The sequence below is a fragment of the Bombyx mandarina genome, chromosome 13, assembly GCF_030267445.1.
Source record: "Bombyx mandarina strain Sakado chromosome 13, ASM3026744v2".
Lineage (NCBI taxonomy): Eukaryota > Metazoa > Arthropoda > Insecta > Lepidoptera > Bombycidae > Bombyx > Bombyx mandarina.
In genome coordinates, this window is record NC_143220.1 from 2488086 (window position 1) to 2506147 (window position 18062).

General features: G+C 36.6%; 2 long non-coding RNA genes across 4 annotated transcripts; one reads left to right on the forward strand and one right to left on the reverse strand.

Annotated features, from left to right (window-relative positions):
- The first annotated feature begins 7291 nt into the window (after positions 1 to 7291).
- Positions 7292 to 9413, forward strand: LOC149501578 (uncharacterized). The gene is made up of 2 exons (XR_016324063.1): positions 7292 to 7898; positions 8107 to 9413. It is a non-coding gene; the product is annotated as an uncharacterized LOC149501578 (long non-coding RNA).
- Positions 9397 to 11346, reverse strand: LOC114247995 (uncharacterized). Of its 3 annotated transcripts, none has more exons than XR_016324061.1 (4): positions 10806 to 11346; positions 10057 to 10725; positions 9841 to 9975; positions 9397 to 9677 (listed from the first exon to the last, which is right to left on the reverse strand). It is a non-coding gene; the product is annotated as an uncharacterized LOC114247995 (long non-coding RNA). The 3 variants fall into 3 exon arrangements; XR_016324062.1 differs by having other exon boundaries at positions 10057 to 10167; positions 10516 to 11345; XR_016324059.1 differs by having other exon boundaries at positions 10057 to 11342.
- Between the last annotated feature and the right edge of the window lie 6716 nt (positions 11347 to 18062).

The following is an 18062-nucleotide window of genomic DNA, read 5'->3' on the forward strand; positions in this document are numbered from 1 at the left end:
TTGGTTTTTACACGAAAATAACAGTTTATGACAACTTAATAGCGTAGCGCTTTGTTCCATTATTTATTGAAAATTGTTTTTTTTTCATTTACGTAAAAATATTCATGTCATATTACACATAATATTTAACGGTAAATTATTATAGTATTGTGTATCTATTAAAGTTTTTTTTGATAAAAATTATATCCCATGCTTTATCCATGGTTCACTTAAGATTTTGGCGAGTGCTCTGAGGAAATGTTCGAGTTGATACCATCATCTCGTTTTTATCATCGCACCGCCCGCCACCGAAGTAGAGCTCATCCATACTACCTGGAGCTACTGCGGTCATCCACAGTGCGTTTACAGAGGTCTTTTTTGCCACGTACCATGCGGCTATGGAATGAGCTCCCCTCCACGATGTTACCCGAGTGCCTATGACATGTCCTTCTTCAAACGAGGCTTGTGGAGCGTATTAAGTAGTAGGCAGCAGCTTGGCTCGGCACCTGGCGTTGCTGAAGTCCATGAGGGACGGTAACCACTCACCATCAGGTGGGTCATATGCTCATCTACCTACAAAGGAAAAAAAAGATATTTAGTCGCAGAAACAAATTTATTGGAATAATATTTTAATTATTTTACTTTAAAACGGAATTCATGAAATGTACAACGGCAAAATATAATTATAATAGACGTAATTTTGTCCGTCTATTACATAAAACAAATGTTTGTTTGTGTTTTACAGACACGTGCTTTATCAACTCGACCGAATTTAACGTCTTTACAGTTATAGTTGGCAAACTAAACCTTCAATAATAAAACGTCTTTAAATACGAGAATTAAATATCAAATGCCCTTTGAACTTTATTCCGTGCCGGAGAATGCAGTACGTGACGCATAGACAATCACATTATCGCACGAGCGTAGAAATACGCGTATTTATAAATAAATAAAACGCAGATTTAATAAAAAGCGTGAATGGTGATATTATTGGTAGCGAAATTGGCTTAATTTTATAAAGGCCAAAATGAATATTGCGTATCTCGAAGTAAACAATTAGATTGTATTGAAGAAATGATCGTCCTCATATAGCCCGTGTTGATATGAAATTAGTCAAAGCAGCTTTGATTTTGAAAAATGAAGTACTCAATATTGTAGACCTACATATTTCTTCTATGTATGTCACGTAAAAGTGGCATGATTTACTTCACATGAAGTAATATGACGACATCTTTTTCCTTCATTACATTCTTCTTTTATGTTAGTCTGAGTCTGTAACGGTCTGTTCAAATACCAATCTTCTTGAACTTTCACTGGTACTACCATCATTAATACTATAATTTAAATGCAATATTGGCATCCTCATCAATTTTCTTCGCCTAGCTTCTTCTAGCCCTTCTCTTCGAAGTTAATTTAATCTCTTCTAATCCTACATGTGTGTCGGTATCATCTATGTATATGTCAATTACTGCCGTGAAGTCATTGTGTGTTGTGAATGTGCAGCAAGAGATGATAATTTGTAATCTCTTTTTTTTTGATTGCTTGTAAGGGTGGACGAGCTCACAGCCCACCTGGTGTTAAGTGGTTACTGGAGCCCATAGACATCCACAACGTAAATGCGCCACCCACCTTGAGATACAAGTTCTAAGGTCTCGAGTATAGTTACTACGGCTGCCCCACCCTTCAAACCGAAACGCATTACTGCTTCACGGCAGAAATAGGCAGGGTGGTGGTACCCACCCGTGCGGACTCACAAGAGGTTCTACTACCAGTAATTTTTCGGCTTATCTACTTCAATTGATGAAAAGCTAAACATAATTAAACGCCGCGTTTTTCTTGGCCCAAGTGTGAGCGTTCACTCGAAGATTTCCACTGTGATTTGCACGCTTATTCGTGTAAATCACTGTCCGTTAAAATATTACTGAACAAGAATGCGCCTATATTAACTTAAGTTTTTAGCTGATAATCTGTGGTTTCCTTGCGAGTAAGCGATCATTATACCAAAGGTCGGGGGAAGGATTTGAAAGTAACGACTAATTGTGCGAAACAAGATCTTTTTACTGGAAATAATTACTTAAGTGTTTCAATAGTAACGTGAATTGTAGTGATTTCGTTTAGAGCATTCATTCAACTGCAAACAACACAAATAGTACTTAATTTTCTTGGATTGTCCTAATTATAGTTGTTTCGCGGAACTGTAAGTCGCGAGATTTACTTCTAAGTCTTTGTGTGGCAAACTTTTACCACAGGGCGATACTGTGAATCGTGCATAGAGCGTTCTGAGCTTATAGTTGTTGTGTTAAATAGTGAGAAGGCTTGTATCCGTTCAAAAATCATGACATTTCATTAGAATTTTCAGTTATCAATTTGTATTTTTTTTTTCGGGCTGGGGGCCGAACCTCCTAAGAGGTATCCGTACCTAGGGGACATGCATTAAGATGTACGTACCTAGCACACCATTTATCAAAAATCAATCCCACCGCATTTATTACTTTACACGATTCCTGACTGTAGATAGTGTTTTAGTATTTCTACCCCGAAGTAATTGTGCGTTCCAATTTGAAGAGTTTGACCCCTTGTTGCTAATTAAATAGAAAAAAGTTGTTAGTCTTTAGAGTATTATTATTTCATTGAAACTTAAAGTAAATAAGATAGGGCTATATATGGAATAACATTGTTCGATAATGAGAGCAGGCTGTTACGTCGCATAAGGCTCCGTTTTAACTACGCCTAAGCTCTCAGCTGTCAAATTGTTCTTTTTCAGGGTAGTCAACAACATACTGTAAATATTGCGGCAAATTCAAATCTTGCGTTAATTTTAGGACACCCTATATATAAAGAAGCATAATTATTACCATCTTCAGCCCTTTGTTACTCACAGCTAAGAATAGGCCTTTCCTTTTTATGCCATTATGTTCGATCGCTCGCCATTCTCATCCACGTCTACTCAGCCGTTTCGACTTTGTTATCGGTCCGCCATAGTTCTTTGGGCACTTCTACGACCTAATCTCCGCCACTATTCCATCACTGTACTACTCAATCTATTGTTGTTTGATCTTGACCTTCATCAAGAAAATCAAGAACCATACAATTTAAAAAGAATATTAAGATATATTCCGAATTTCATAAATAACCTTGAAAACCTCAACCTTGTTTTCTTATTCAGTTTAAAAAAGGATTACAATATTTCAGTGATGTCATTGTATGATATTCAGTGGCTTTTGTGTGACCATCAAGTTTTCCTCCGTCTGATTTAAAGCAGTTATCTAAACCGACAAATATAACATAATCAATACTGGTTACCTTAAGACATGAGAGCAAATTCTCAATCAATTAAAAAAATATTATAGTTTAGTGATAGAAACGAATAGGTTAATGATTAGATATTGTAAAACCACCTATTAACTATAATGAATATAAAGTAAAGCTTTCATAACACGATACGAGATAACAGGTAGCGTAGAGAAAACTTTCCTATATCATTTACAAACTCCGTCAAACTAATTCTCGAATGCAGTTATGAGGAGAATCTAGACGCAACCCAGATGAAACCGAGCTCCAACAAAATTAACGTGAACCAAACTTTGTACGTGTCTGAAATAGCCCGTAGCTTGGTGACAATTCATACGGGGAATTCTCGACTCTGCTTTGAGGGGTTATCAAACTTGGTAGCACAGTCAATCTAACTGGATTTTGTGTGAAGTTAACCTTCTGAAGGCTGAATATAAAAAAAAAGACTCCAGTGTTGCTAGAGTCGTATAGAATACAGTAAAATTAAGATTAGACAACAATTATGTACATGTATCTGTCCTCCTTAAATAACGTTTTAATGGCAATTCATTCTATATTATATGATCATGTCTGATTTTGGCGTGTCCTATGCCTAAGTCCTATCTTGTGCAAAGTTCCTATTATAATGTACAATTTTCTTCAGTTTTTGTGAGTCGAAGACGTAATAAAAACAACTTTTATTAGTGTTTAAGTCATTCGTGTCCACGAAAACTGTACAGTATTCGAGACATTGGAAATAATATAATAAAAAGAATCAAAGTGAATTAAATCTTTTAGAAAATTTTAATTATAATTCTAATATGATTCAAATAAACACTTATGCATATAGAATTAGAGCTTAGGCAAGCCAATAGGGGTTAGAGTTTGCATTGAGTTTTGCGTACGAACTTTGCCTACAGATTGCTCAAGTGCCGTCGAATCGATTCAAACTATTGAACCAATTAATTGGTTTGCCTGAATTGATGTTTGATTTACGAAGATTACGCTACCGTAGACCTAAAGGTAATACGATCACTTAAGTTTGAAAGAGCTATGTATAGTCATTACCTGTTAGATAAGCCAGATCACGCTATGACCTACGGTTAGTGTATCGTTAACATTTCGTCAATATTGCTCGTGGAATTTAACAATTCCAAGGACTAAATTAAGTTACAGCTTATTACAGAAACCTTTCCTCAAATTTCGTTTGAAGAAGTAAGTGCATGCCATAAGAGTCAGGAAACACTGTGGAGGGAAGTTACTACGTATCAAACCCAATGGAATGTGTCAAAAACAATCACCGTGGAAACGGGAAAATTTATAATAATATATCGATGGTACTATTCGAGTTCAGTCCGTGCCGCGTTTATTCTCGGTAGACTCTACCCCATGATCTGTAAGCGGAGTAAAATATCCCTTCGGAACAAGGTGACACTTTACGAAAATTGCATAAGGCCCGTCATGACTTACGCGAGTGTGGTTGGTGTTCGATCACGCGGCCCGCACACACATAGACACCCTCCAATCTCTACAATCCTGCTTTTGCAGGTTAGCCGTCGGAGCTCCGTGGTTCGTGAGGAACGTTGACCTACACGACGACCTGGGCCTCGAATCTATCCAGAAATACATGAAGTCAGCGTCGGAACGGTACTTCGATAAGGCTATGCACCATGATAATCGCCTTATCGTTGCCGCCGCTGACTACTCCCCGAATCCTGATCATGCAGGAGCCAGTCACCGTCGACACCCTAGACACGTCTTTACGGATCCATCAGATCCAATAACCTTTGCATTAGACGCCTTCAGCTCTAACACTAGGAGCAGGCTTAGGGACCCCGGTAACCGTACTCGTCGAACTCGACAAAGAGTTCGCCGTGCAACCTAATCCATGAATCAGCTCGCTGAGTCTCTCGCCGGATCTTCTCAGCGGGTCGCAATTCCGATCCGGTAGTAGATTCATTCGCGAAGCAGCTACTCTTGAGCTGTTAGGTCTCCTTCGGAGGCGCTCGGGTAGCTGTTAGCAAATCCCACCCCTCCTGGCTGAGCCTTTGCTCGCCCACCTGTCCTGGTGAAACTGGAAAGGCCTCCGGGCCACCAGTAATCCTTCAAACATAAAAAAAAACTATTCGAGTGTCTACGATAAGTGTACAGTGATTCAAATCAATAAGGTAAACGCAAGTACACGGTGTATTAAAATCGTAATAAAACCTTTCAAACGAGGCTTGCGGAGAGTACTTTATGGTAGGCAGCGGCTTGGCTTTGCCCCTGGCATTGCTGACGTCCATGAGCGACGGTGACCACTTACCATCAGGTGGGCCGTATGCTCGTCTGCCTACAAGGGCAATAAAAAAAAAAGCCATATCATTCATTAGCTCAAATTATTTGATCAATAAATCAAAATCAAAATAAGTAAAACATGCTACTGTAGATTACGCAATCAAGGAAATTTCAAAGTGGTTCAAAGTTTTGGTGAAGTTCAAAGTTTTATCATACATCTAGTATTAGCATGCCTACCTGTCTAGACTAGTAGTATAACTAGGTCTAGACGCGTACCAATACCTTACGTAATATAGATTTGATGACATTTATCCGTGGTTATGACTTTTTATGGCACTTTGAACATTCTAGAATGAACAACAATATAAACTAGTCTAGTATCAATTGTCGTTTTATTACCTAGAGTACGTTGACCATGAATTATTGCCCTTTAAATGCACCTTTAAGTTTTTTAGTACTAAGATTTGGTTGCACTAAAATTTAATGAAATTAGCAAGTTTTGTGTAGCGCTATTTGAATTTTTTTTTTTTTGCTTAGATGGGTGGACGATCTCACTGCCCGCCTGGTGTTAAGTGGTTTCTGGAGCCCATAGACATCTACAACGTAAATGCGCCACCCACCTCGAGATATAAGTTCTAAGGTCTCAGTATAGTTACAGCGGCTGCCCCACCCTTCAAGCCGAAACGCATTACTGCTTCACTGCAGAAATAAGCGGGGTGGTGGTTACCTACCCGTGCGGACTCATAAGAGGTCCTACCAATAGTGACTACGCAAATTATAATTTTGCGGGTTTGATTTTTATTACACGATGTTATTCCTTCACCGTGGAAGTCAATCGTGAACATTTGTTGAGTACGTATTTCATTAGAAAAATTTGTACTCGCCTGCGCGATTCGAACACCGGTGCATCGCTACATACGAATGCACCGGACGTCTTATCCTTTAGGCCACGATGACGATTTTTGTTATATTCGGTGAATTTGTTGAATAAAGGTGGGAAAAAAGTATTATAGATTTACATATTCGAAAAAACTATCGTAAATCCATTTGTAATAAAATATTGCGTAGATGGTTGAATGTTTGATTTGTGGTCCGAGCGGTGGTTGATCATTTAGCTCCCAACCTTCAAACTGGAACACAATATTGCCTCGCAACAGAAATAGGCAGGGTGGTGGTACATACTTGCCCAAGCTTCTTCTAAATGTTAGAGTATATTACACAGCTAATGCTCTGGTAACAACCTAACACAAGTTGAAAAGTCCATCGTCAACTTCTAATAAAAAAGCTTTAAAACAGTTAATATGAGGAAAGGTATATTGCTAGAATTCTCAACAAGTCAAGGCTTCAAGTCAATGCATTTTTGTTCATCAGTTTTTCACATATTATATTATGTATTGATGATTGATTGAAATTGATATGGGTAATTTTATTTACTACATTCAATTGTTGGCTAGCTCAACACGCGTTTGTATATAACGTACACATTATTTATTCTCTGTACGAAAATGTGTTAGCAAGAAATTGGAACAAAAATAAAACTATTGTTAAATTCCATGTATTTTTATGTTCTAACCAAAATTGAAAGAGGAATTTCTGGGAACAATATGCTGTATGTAATACATACACACACAATAGGCGCCGTACGCAAGGATTCAATAACAAAATGATATTTATAGATAAGTGTAACCAATCCGGAGTGAACAATTTGAAGTCGTCGTAGGCCTAAAGGATAAGACGTCAGCCGTGCGATTCTGTAAGCGTTATTTAACAAACTCGCACGTGAATTTGGTGTGAGTTTTCAAATTGGCATTCTGTAAATTTCATTGTAGTGCCGAATCTACACTAGCGCCTCTCGCGGGTGAATTGAACTAGCAAGCGTGAGTTTTTTTTACTAAAATGTATGAGTTGACGTTTGAAACGGCATTCTGTAGTGTAAATCACGTCGAATTTCGGCAAGAACTTCGCATCGCAAAATCATTTTATTTGTCAAATCAAAAGTTAGTGTTTTAAGTGTTTGTTGTGAGTGAGAATATACGAAAACGTTATAAACCGCTGTTAATTATTAAAAAAATACTATTAATTAACAAAATTGCACTTTAAAATAACTTTATTCTTCATCGATATTTTATGGAGCGTATGTTTTTATTGAAAACATTGTTGAAAGAGGCTGACGCTACGGATCAGCGTGAAATGCGTCGACAAGCCTACGAAATTCACAATTTATCACTTTTAACTTGAGATGACGACTATGTAAAAGTATAAAGAAAGTGTATAGATTGTCGAAGGATCATATGAACCAGTTAGGGTGTGAATTACACCCTTTGACGAAGACCACTAAAAGCCATTGAAAAGGACTTTCAACTCTTCTAAAGGTTTCAACTCTTCCATGTGGTAAGATTGTGTCTTTATGTACAAAATAGGTACTTTAAAACATATTATTAAAGTTTGCCCATTTGTTTATATCCAACTCTCCCATTATTGTAAAACAATACCACTAAACTAATCTACCAAAAATATCTTGAAAGAATACAAATTAGATTCTCTAATAACTATGTGTATTGTATAATGATTATTTCTTAGTTTCAGTTATTGTGCACCTTGTTTATTTGGGCAAATGAAGTTACCAAAAAAATCATAAAAGAAAATATAAGAACATATTTGTCCCAGATATCCCAGTGTATATCTGAGGTTGTGGAGGCTCTGAACAACCCAGCAACTATATATAAATATTTAAGATTCCCGCAGAATGCTCAAGAATGGCAAAAGTTGAAGGAAAACTGAAGAAAAAAGAAGAAGGTGGTTTAAACTTAATAAATATTTTTTTTCTTCATAAAAAAGTACCAATATTAATCTAATGCTAAATATTGCAGTTTTTGTAAAAAAATTAAAATCACTTTGGTTGTTGGGTGTATTGATGGGACGTTGGTGGCCTTAAAAAGACCTGCTACCAATAAAAAATGGTTTTACTGTCACAAAGGCTATCATGCCAGAAAATGTACAATTTGTATAGCCATTAATATTTTTCGAAATTCTGATGATATGTAATCCATAAACGAAATGTGTATTATGAACTATGTATTCAGATTGTATTCATTTCAGTTAAATTGAATTGTGTATATTGCTTTAAAGTTATTGTGAAATTTAGTATTTATATTAAATAAACTTTATTCAGTTATAAAAAAAACAAAATAAAATCTACTAAAGATTAGTCAATGACGGCAAGTAATGACCATTATAATTATTTAACATCTTTTCGGTCTTTCTGTATATGCTCAACGTTCCAACCTTATGACACCTTTTGCTAATTTTTTTTTCATTTCACCATCTAAATGGTTAGACGAGCTCACAGCCCACCTGGTGTTAAGTGGTTACTGGAGCCCATAGACATCTACAACGTAAATGCGTCACCAACCTTGAGATATAAATTCGAAGGTCTCAGTATAGTTACAACGGCTGCGCCACCCTTCAAACCGAAACGCATTACTGCTTCAGAAATAGGCGATAATGCTATGCTAGCTAATACCTGCTAATAATGGCTAGCTAATGCTAATACGAAGAGAGATACTCCTGAAGCTTTGTAGCACCACCTTCATTCCACTGCCCGTAACTCAGTGAAAAGAACAATAGGTCTGTTAAAGAGTAGATTCAGGTGTTTGCTGATCCATAGGGTGCCAATTTATCACCCTGATAAGGTAGCAAAAATAGCTGTTGCGTGTTGTGTTTTGCACAACATTTGCAATTGTGCAGAGCTGCCAGTTCCCATAATCTCAGATTATGAGATTACATTTACATTATGGTGGTCATGTTGAATTACTTTGTTAAATTCTACTAATTAGCTTACTTATAGTGTGAAGTAACTTCAAATATAAATTAATGATTTATAAAAATAGTTTTATTATAGTTTTATTCAATAGTTATATACAATAATTTTGAAATTTGTTTGCATCAGTAATATGTGGAAATACAGGTTTAAAATTCCTAGCTGCATATGCTAATTCCACCAACAGTTCATCCTTCTTGCAGACTGTCAACTATTTATTCCCCCATGGTTGTTTAAGTTATATATCCTGGTACTGTGTAATTTGTTGTAATTTGAGTACACTCTGCTTTTCATTGAAAAGTGATGAAATAGCAGGTCAGGTGTTGAGGTGCTGAAAAAAATAAATTTATTTAAAAACAAGGTTAGTTAAAATACAATGTTTAGAATACATACAAGAAAAGGTTTTTATTAACAAGTAACAGCATTATGCACAAATCAATGTCCCTAATATGGTTGTTCAATGAATAGGTACTTTGACCTGAATAAACACTTACCTAACAACCCAATCTCTTGACTAACATGAGACCTACTGTGGCTGGAGCTACTAGTAGTAGCATCACAATAAGTAGAAGTCACTTGCATTTAGTTAGGGGAGGATGACTGCAAAATAAGTGATTCTTGATGTAATGCTAAAAAGCATATAAATATTAATTTTTAAAATGCGTTTTGTTTAGGTATTTATTTAAAATAATTAGGTATAACATACGTACCTGTAGGATGTTTGGGATTGTTCCATTACTGATACATTTTCAGAGTTGGCAATGAATTCTCCTTACAATATTCTGATAATGTGGATTAGTATTTTCAATCTGTTGTAGTTCCTTAAATATAATAAAGTAGGTTATGCCTAAATTTTGTTCATTGATTTTAAACGGAGTATGCAGTCTTTAGCCTACATAATGTCAATTTAGTCAATACTCTGGCACTGCCTGCCACCCCTGTACCGGTGTGCACACCCTTTACCATAGATACAGTCACCTCTGCATCAATAATAACATTCCAACAACATCAATCCAACAGGTATTGCAAATACCTAAATTGTTAATGATTTGATTTATTTAATTCAATATAATTTTTTTTTGTTGGTGAATTTGAGATACAGATAAATTACCGATATTCCCTGTTAAAATAGAATATCAATAAAAACGTAGTAGATAGATTTATCATACATAAATAGATGTTAACATGTCCTAAATATCTCTCCGGGAATGGATCATATCTGACAAGAGAATTTAGTTCCTATATTTTTTAATATCCTTGTTATCTTATTGAACATGTTGAGATACGATTAAACCTTTTGTTTCGCTAGCTTTTAATCCAAAACGTCTATCAATGCCTCTATTTGCACCAATGTCGGATGAGAAGAACGCTCGTTAAGTCTGTTGGTAATATATTGAAATTTTAGATTAAAAAACAAATGGATGAACCATTGATAGCCTCAAAACTAACTTTTACTTACCTCATAATTTTTATTTAACGTTAAATTCACTCACAAAGTAACAAAAAATCTAGAAAAAAGCAAAATAAAAACTTCTGACTGCTTGAGATTGTTTTGAAAACAATTAAAATTTTGTTTTTTAATTCTGGTATTCGCCAGTGCACGCAAAGGAACTTAGCGTACATCCAGAAATTACAATTAATTTCATAAATATATGACTTTTAATTTTCTTTTTAGATATATTAGATGTGGCTTAGACACCAAAGCTTAAATTCATAGTATTTTCTTACAGAATGCTTATAAATACAACGAAAAACTGAAACCGGTAAGCTTCGATTTACATTTGCGCGTATACGGCTATCCCTAGTATATTATAAACAAACTTCGTTGTCACTTCACTTCGCTCGAGGCAGGGTAATTAAGATTAGTGTTTACAGAATGCCAAATCAAGGTCATTCTATTGCGAATGCGAAGTGATGGAGAATTTCGTAGTGAGATGCGAGTTCTTGTTTGAATTTTAGAGAATCGCAAGGCAGGTCCATTCGTGTTGACGCGATGCAACGGTGCTCGAATCCCGCAGGCGGGTACCAATTTTCCTAATGAAATACGTACTCAACAAATGTTCACGATTGACTTCCACGGTGAAGGAATAACATCGTGTAATAAAAATTAAACCCGCAAAATTATAATTTGCGTAATCACTGGTGGTAGGACCTCTTGTGAGTCCGCGCGGATAGGTACCCCGCCCTGCCTATTTCTGCCGTGAAGCAGTAATGTGTTTCAGTTTGAAGGGTGGGGTAGCCGTTGTAACTATACTGAGACTTTAGAACTTGTATCTCAAGGTGGGTGGCGCGTCTACGTTGTAGATGTCTATGGGCTTCAGTAACCACTTAACACCAGGTGGGCTGTGAGCTCGTCCACCCATCTAAGCAATAAAAAAAAAGAACACAAGTGTACTGATTTTAAATATTTACTACAAATTTAAAGCGATTGTTATAAGATACATACAGCTTTATACAGTACTTATTAAAATGTTTTACCGAAAATCCATGTAATATGAACGCACGAAACCTCCTTTCCTAACACGAAAACAATATATCTTCACTAATGAGTACAGTACAGTTACACACAATGTAACTAACACAATAAATAACGTGTGTGTTTGAAAAAAAAAAAACGAATTCAGCAACACATTGAGGTGATACATCCGGCAGTGATGAATGCTCGGCTATTCTATTCGAAATTTTATTTTCGTATGCACACACATTCGTTAAAAATAGAACGAGAAAGACACAGAAAGAAAATCGCTTTTCCCTTGGCGATTTCTATGTGATTTCCGTAATCCGTGTTAAGGATTTTTTTTCAAGAATCATGTGTTCACGAATAATATGCAGTCACTAAAATCACATATATCAAAGCTAATTTATATACAGTTTTCAGTTTTATGTTCAGAGTCGTGTTAAATCATTACCGGAATCCCGTCAGGGATGCATAATTGCCTTGCAGCAAAATTATTGAGAACGGGACGAGTAAGTTACCTATTTACTATACGGCCTTGTCACTAGTAAAATATTACAATCTGTAATACTTGTATGTAACATCACAAAACATCATTGACAATGTTTTAAAGTACCTAGTACGAAATAATTCCAGACGTGTGTATGCCCGCTGTACAGTTCGGGGTAATAAGACTCCTGTAAAACTAACAACAATGTGGATTATATAGCGTCTTGTAACCGCAAGCATAAACTAACCGTAGCTTTATAGGATTTTATATGACTTGATACATATTGCACGGGAAATTGTATTTCTCGGAACATTGTATACGATGATTTATTCGTCAAAATCATATTTTATCGGTACTATGTACAGATTGTACCATTGAGGTGCTTTTCGCTGGCATCTTTGGAACACACAATGTATTAAAATCAGTTAGCTTAGTGAGAAATATTACTTAAACAAATAGCGTGCATTGAACAAAAATTATGAATCTATTAATGTTCTGAAATTTAAACTATTTCATGGCCAGTGCAAGCACTAACATATTATTATTGATTCAATATAACGTCATAACTATGAAATTAAACGGCAGATTACCGTTACGATGGATTGACCAAATAAAGGCAGCTTTTTTTTAAGTTTGATATATTACTGTTGGCACGGAGGCCTTTCCAATTTTACCAGGGCAGGTGGGCGAGCAAGGGCTCAGCCAGGAGGGGTGAGATTTGGTAACAGCTACTCGAGCGCCTCCAAAGGATACCTAACAACTGAAGAGTAGCTGCTTTGCGAATGAATCTACTACCGGATCGGAATCGCGATCCGCTGAGAAGATCCGGCGAGAAACTCAGTGGGTTGATGTTTAGGTTAGGTTGCACGTCGAACTCTTTGCCGAGTTCGATGAGTACGGTTACCGGGGTCCCTACTCCTAGTGTTAGAGCTAAAGGTGTCTAATGTAAGGGTTATTGGATCTGATGGATCTGTAAGGTCGTGTCTAGGGCGTCGACGGTGACTGGCTCCTGGCTCCTGCGTGATCAGGATCGGGGATTAGTTAGCAACGGCATCGATAAGATGATCTATCTAAGGCGATGATCTATCGAATATAGCCATATCGAAATACCATTCCGACGCTTCATATGTTCTAGATTGATTCGAGGTCCAGGTCGTCGTGTAGGTCAACATTCCTCACGAACCGACAAAGGCAGCTCTAAGCTGTCCTGTCAACGATTGCACAAGAAAGGCCGCGGTATGCGAGGAATTGTGACATTTTGTGAACCGCATCACCACCTGAAATGATGACCACCACCACTCAGCCAAGAGTGCAAACGACTGAGAAGAATGAAATTGAAGCACTTGGCTATGTTAGGTAATTAGTAACCTTAGTTGATCATGGACTACATGAAATTCTGTACTTATAAATCTCGCTAACGTACGAAAAAGTAAATCCAAGTAAGTATGTGCTATAATCAAGGACACATTAAGAAGTCGTGTTTTCAAGTTGATTTAGTAATAACACTAATACTGAAGCAAAAATTGACAGCCTTTTATTTTTAGTGAGCATTGTCCAAAAAGTTCTACAGATAGTTTTGTTGTGAAACTATGAATTTCGTTTAATCATTTTTGAATTTCTCATATTACCTTGAAGTTTTAACTTTTGTACGTTTTTTGTAAGTCAAACTTTGTTCGGGCCTCGAGCGTTGGGAATTTATTCGAGCAAATTTTTTTAGTTTTTATTTTGTACTAATTTATTTCAGCGGTGAGGGCTCTTTGATAGCAATTTAGAGATGTTTTCAAAACTAATTAAGGCTATGTCAGTAAGTTAACTATTTTATTGCGTAGAACAGATGAACGTGCTCAGCCGGTATTGTTTGCTGGAACCCATGGACATCAAAAAGTGAATGAGGCTTGAAACTTGAGGTGTATATCTCATTCATCATCATTCAGTATCCTGCCCTTCTTCCAATCACCTGGGGTCGGCGCAACATGTTTTCTCCTTCCATACTCTTCTATCATATACCATTTCTTCGTTCACTCCCCTCTTACCCATATCTTCTTTCACCCAATCCATCCATATCTTCTTAGGTCTACCTCTTCCTCTATATCCTTCCACATTCATAGTTAACACTCTGTTACCAACCTCATTTTCATTTCGTCTCATCATATGTTCATACCATCCCAAACGCGCACTTCTCAGCTTCTCTGTCACAGGTGCCACTTTCAGACTTGCTCTAACATATTCATTCCGTATTCTATCCATTCTCGTTACTGCACACATCCATCGCAACGTTCGCATCTCTGCTGCATGCAATCAATGGTATATTAATTACCCAAATTATTTTTATTTGCGCTCTTGATTTTATAATGCATTGTTATGCTTTCATCGTAGAATTCATTCATGAACCTGAATTAAGTACGTATTTCGCGAAATTTCAACACGATAATCCAACTAGATAGCTTTTTGAATCATTAGAATGTCAATACAAATTATATTAAGAACTTATTCAATCAATCATTAACTTGATTTTTTCTATATAAACTTTAACAAACATGGATCGTACAAATAATATCATAATACATACGTGTATGATAATAATATAGCCAAACACATTTAATGTGATACGATACTCGTAATCAAGTCACTGCTTCAAAAATCGCTCCTATACCACTCAAACTTCGTAAAACGTTTGCTAGGTAGATGTAGATGAATAGTAGAAGTTATACCTAGTCAGGTCATAAATTCTGTCACATGTTTAATGTAAAATAATTGAAACAAGTTTATTCATTATGTAACCATTCATATACCAAAATTAACTTAACAAAACATAGATACTTATGACACTAAAGTTTATTCAAAATGACCTCCGTGATTTTGAATACAGGCTTCAATCTGCGCGGCCAGTCGTCTATCGCAGCACGAACGAGGTCCATGTCAATATCGGCGGCTGCCTTAATCAAGGATGTCTTGAGTGACTCCAAATTGGGATGAGGCTTTGAGCACGCCTTTTCCTCCAAGTGTTGCCATATCTTGTAATCTAACGGATTCAAATCTGGACTGGAGGAGGGCCAGTCTTCGTGCCGGATGAAGTCGATTTCACGCGCCGCCAGCCAGTCTTGTGTGCTCTTCGCTCTATGAGCTGGCGCTGAATCTTGTTGGAATACCCAGTGCCTGTTATTGAACATGGTATGAGAAACAGGTTCCACAAGGTTCGTCAGGACTGTATTTTGATACACAACTGCATTCGTTTTTACACCTTTCTCACAAAAATGTACCTCTGTTAAGCCCCAATAAGAAACTCCCAACCATACCATGAGCGAAGATGAAAAATGACCTCGTTGGACACGCGGAATACGGTTGCTCGCTTCTTCACTACTGTGTGCGTACACCTTATCATTTTGTTTGTTGTAGCTCTCCTCTACGGTAAAAATTTTTTCATCCGAAAAAAGAATTTCCCGATATATTTTTTCCCGCGTACCGCTTCAACAAAGCGCGGCATCTCTTCAGTCTCAGGGCCATTAGACGAGCATTCAAACGATGTCCTGTTTTTCTTCGATATGCCCGAAGCCCTAAGTCTTCATTTAACACCCTTTTCACTGTGGTTCTGCTTAACCCCACCTGAAGGGCCAACAGTTTCTGCTTACGTTTGGGATTTCTTTGAATTTGCGCCTTCACAGCTTTTATCACTGCTGGAGTCCTAACAGACCGAGGGCGACCACTTCTTGACCTGTCATCTACACTAGAGTCTTCATTGTATCGTTTGATGGTACGATAAACGAATCTTTTGGTTATATTAAAATTTTTCAGTATGTTAAAAATTTGAATTGGCGCGTAACCGCAACGATGCAACGCAATAACTGCAACACGGTCTTCTTTAAGCGTCCACTCCATATTTAAAAAATGAGTAAAATTCCAAAAGTATACATTTTTATTTTCATGAACAATTCGAAATTCGAATTCAATAAACTTTTTTGTGGCCAGCATTCTAAAAGAAAAGTTTTTACTGTGTGACAATACTTATGACTAGTTACATTTATTAATACAACTATCAATATTATAGTTAATGGTAAATATTGTGTAAATAACGTATGATTCAGATGATAAATATATGTATTTTGAAAACGGATATACAATGACAATGCTTAGGATAAAGCTATAGATAAAGCACAACTGAAATTCCGCAGTTGACTCTAGAATTTTTACTCAAAAATACACATACTGCACACGACACTGGGTATTTTAATTATAAGGCAACAGACATATTTATGTGCGTACTCAAAGATTCACTAAGAAATCTTATACATAGCTTATCTATTTCTCAGAACTCAATTCAGACTTAGTTGAAAATAGATATATCATAGCTTGAACACAAAATTAAAATGCGCGATTTTTCCCCTAAAGCTAAATTACTAAATGCACTTAATGTTACATAACAATTGAGATCTCATTATATTTTGATTAATTGTAAGATGGATCGCTATAATTGAAAGTGTATTGATCGATTGACGTTGATAATACTCTATTATAATTAATGCACTCAATTAACGCTATCAAGCACCATTATAATACAATTCCAGAGGATTAGCTTATCAGTGTAATGCAGGAAGCGTAGTCAGAATGCTGCCGTATCGGAAAAGCTTTAAAGACTTATTTTAATTACCAACGTTTGTAAGGTTAATTAAATTTTATAGTAATTTGCTTTGCGACTCTTGTAACTGCAGTTGTTTACTGTGATGACTTTCACTCGTCGATTCTCGATTTAAGTATGTGTGAAATTAAGTTTTTTTTTTTTGTCTCCTAACTTTAATTTTTTATAAATCTGGGATACTTTTAAAATTGTTTTATTTATTGCAATTGAATTTTAAAGAGCAGCGAGTCGCCGTGTCGGACGTTGCGCTCCTGCGTAATATACGCTCTGAGTTCATTTCTGGTTTTATTGACTTACGAAGACCGCCCGCTTACCATGTCGCTACCTGAAAGTGGAAATACTCCAACATGCATAAATTATTTGTTTAAAATAAACATAATAAGGAAACAAGTTTTGCTTACATTTAGAAAAGTATATGAAGTTCTTACTGGTGGTAGGACCTCATGTGTGTCCGCGCGGGTAGGTACCACCACCCCGCCTATTTCTGCCGTGAAGCAGTAATGCGTTTCGGCTTGAAGGGCGGGGCAGCTGTTGTAACTTTACTGAGACCTTAAAACTTATATCTCAAAGTGGGTGGCGCATTTACGTTGTAAATGTCTATGGGCTCCAGTAACCACTTAACACCAGGTGGGCTGTGAGCTCGTCCATCCATCTAAGCAATAAAAAAAAAAAAGATCGCATCCCAAATAAATAAATAAAAAACTAATCAACCTGATTGACAAATTTTATCGATTTCCAAGAAAGTAATTAAAACTTATTTTTAGATTACTACGCAATTAATGCACAAATGACTTGGAAGTCCATGTTTGTTAAACAAAATGGGATAAAACTGATTTGATTAATTTATATTATTATGTTTTTTAAGATCGGACGGCCGATGGGGCAGAAGGATCCTCGAGTGGAGACCACGTGCAAGGCCACCTACGAGATCGAGCGGCGACCTGGTAAGAAACGCTGGGTCACGTTGGATACAGATGGCAACGGAATGGCCGCAGTGGACAGTGGACAGGTTGAGATGATGATGATGATGATGATGATGTTTTTTTAAGTTCTCTGCATTTTTTGGGAGAGGTATTATAACATTCAGTAAGGAAGTAAGGCAATCCCAATAATGGAAGTGAAGAAAAGAAGATTATTT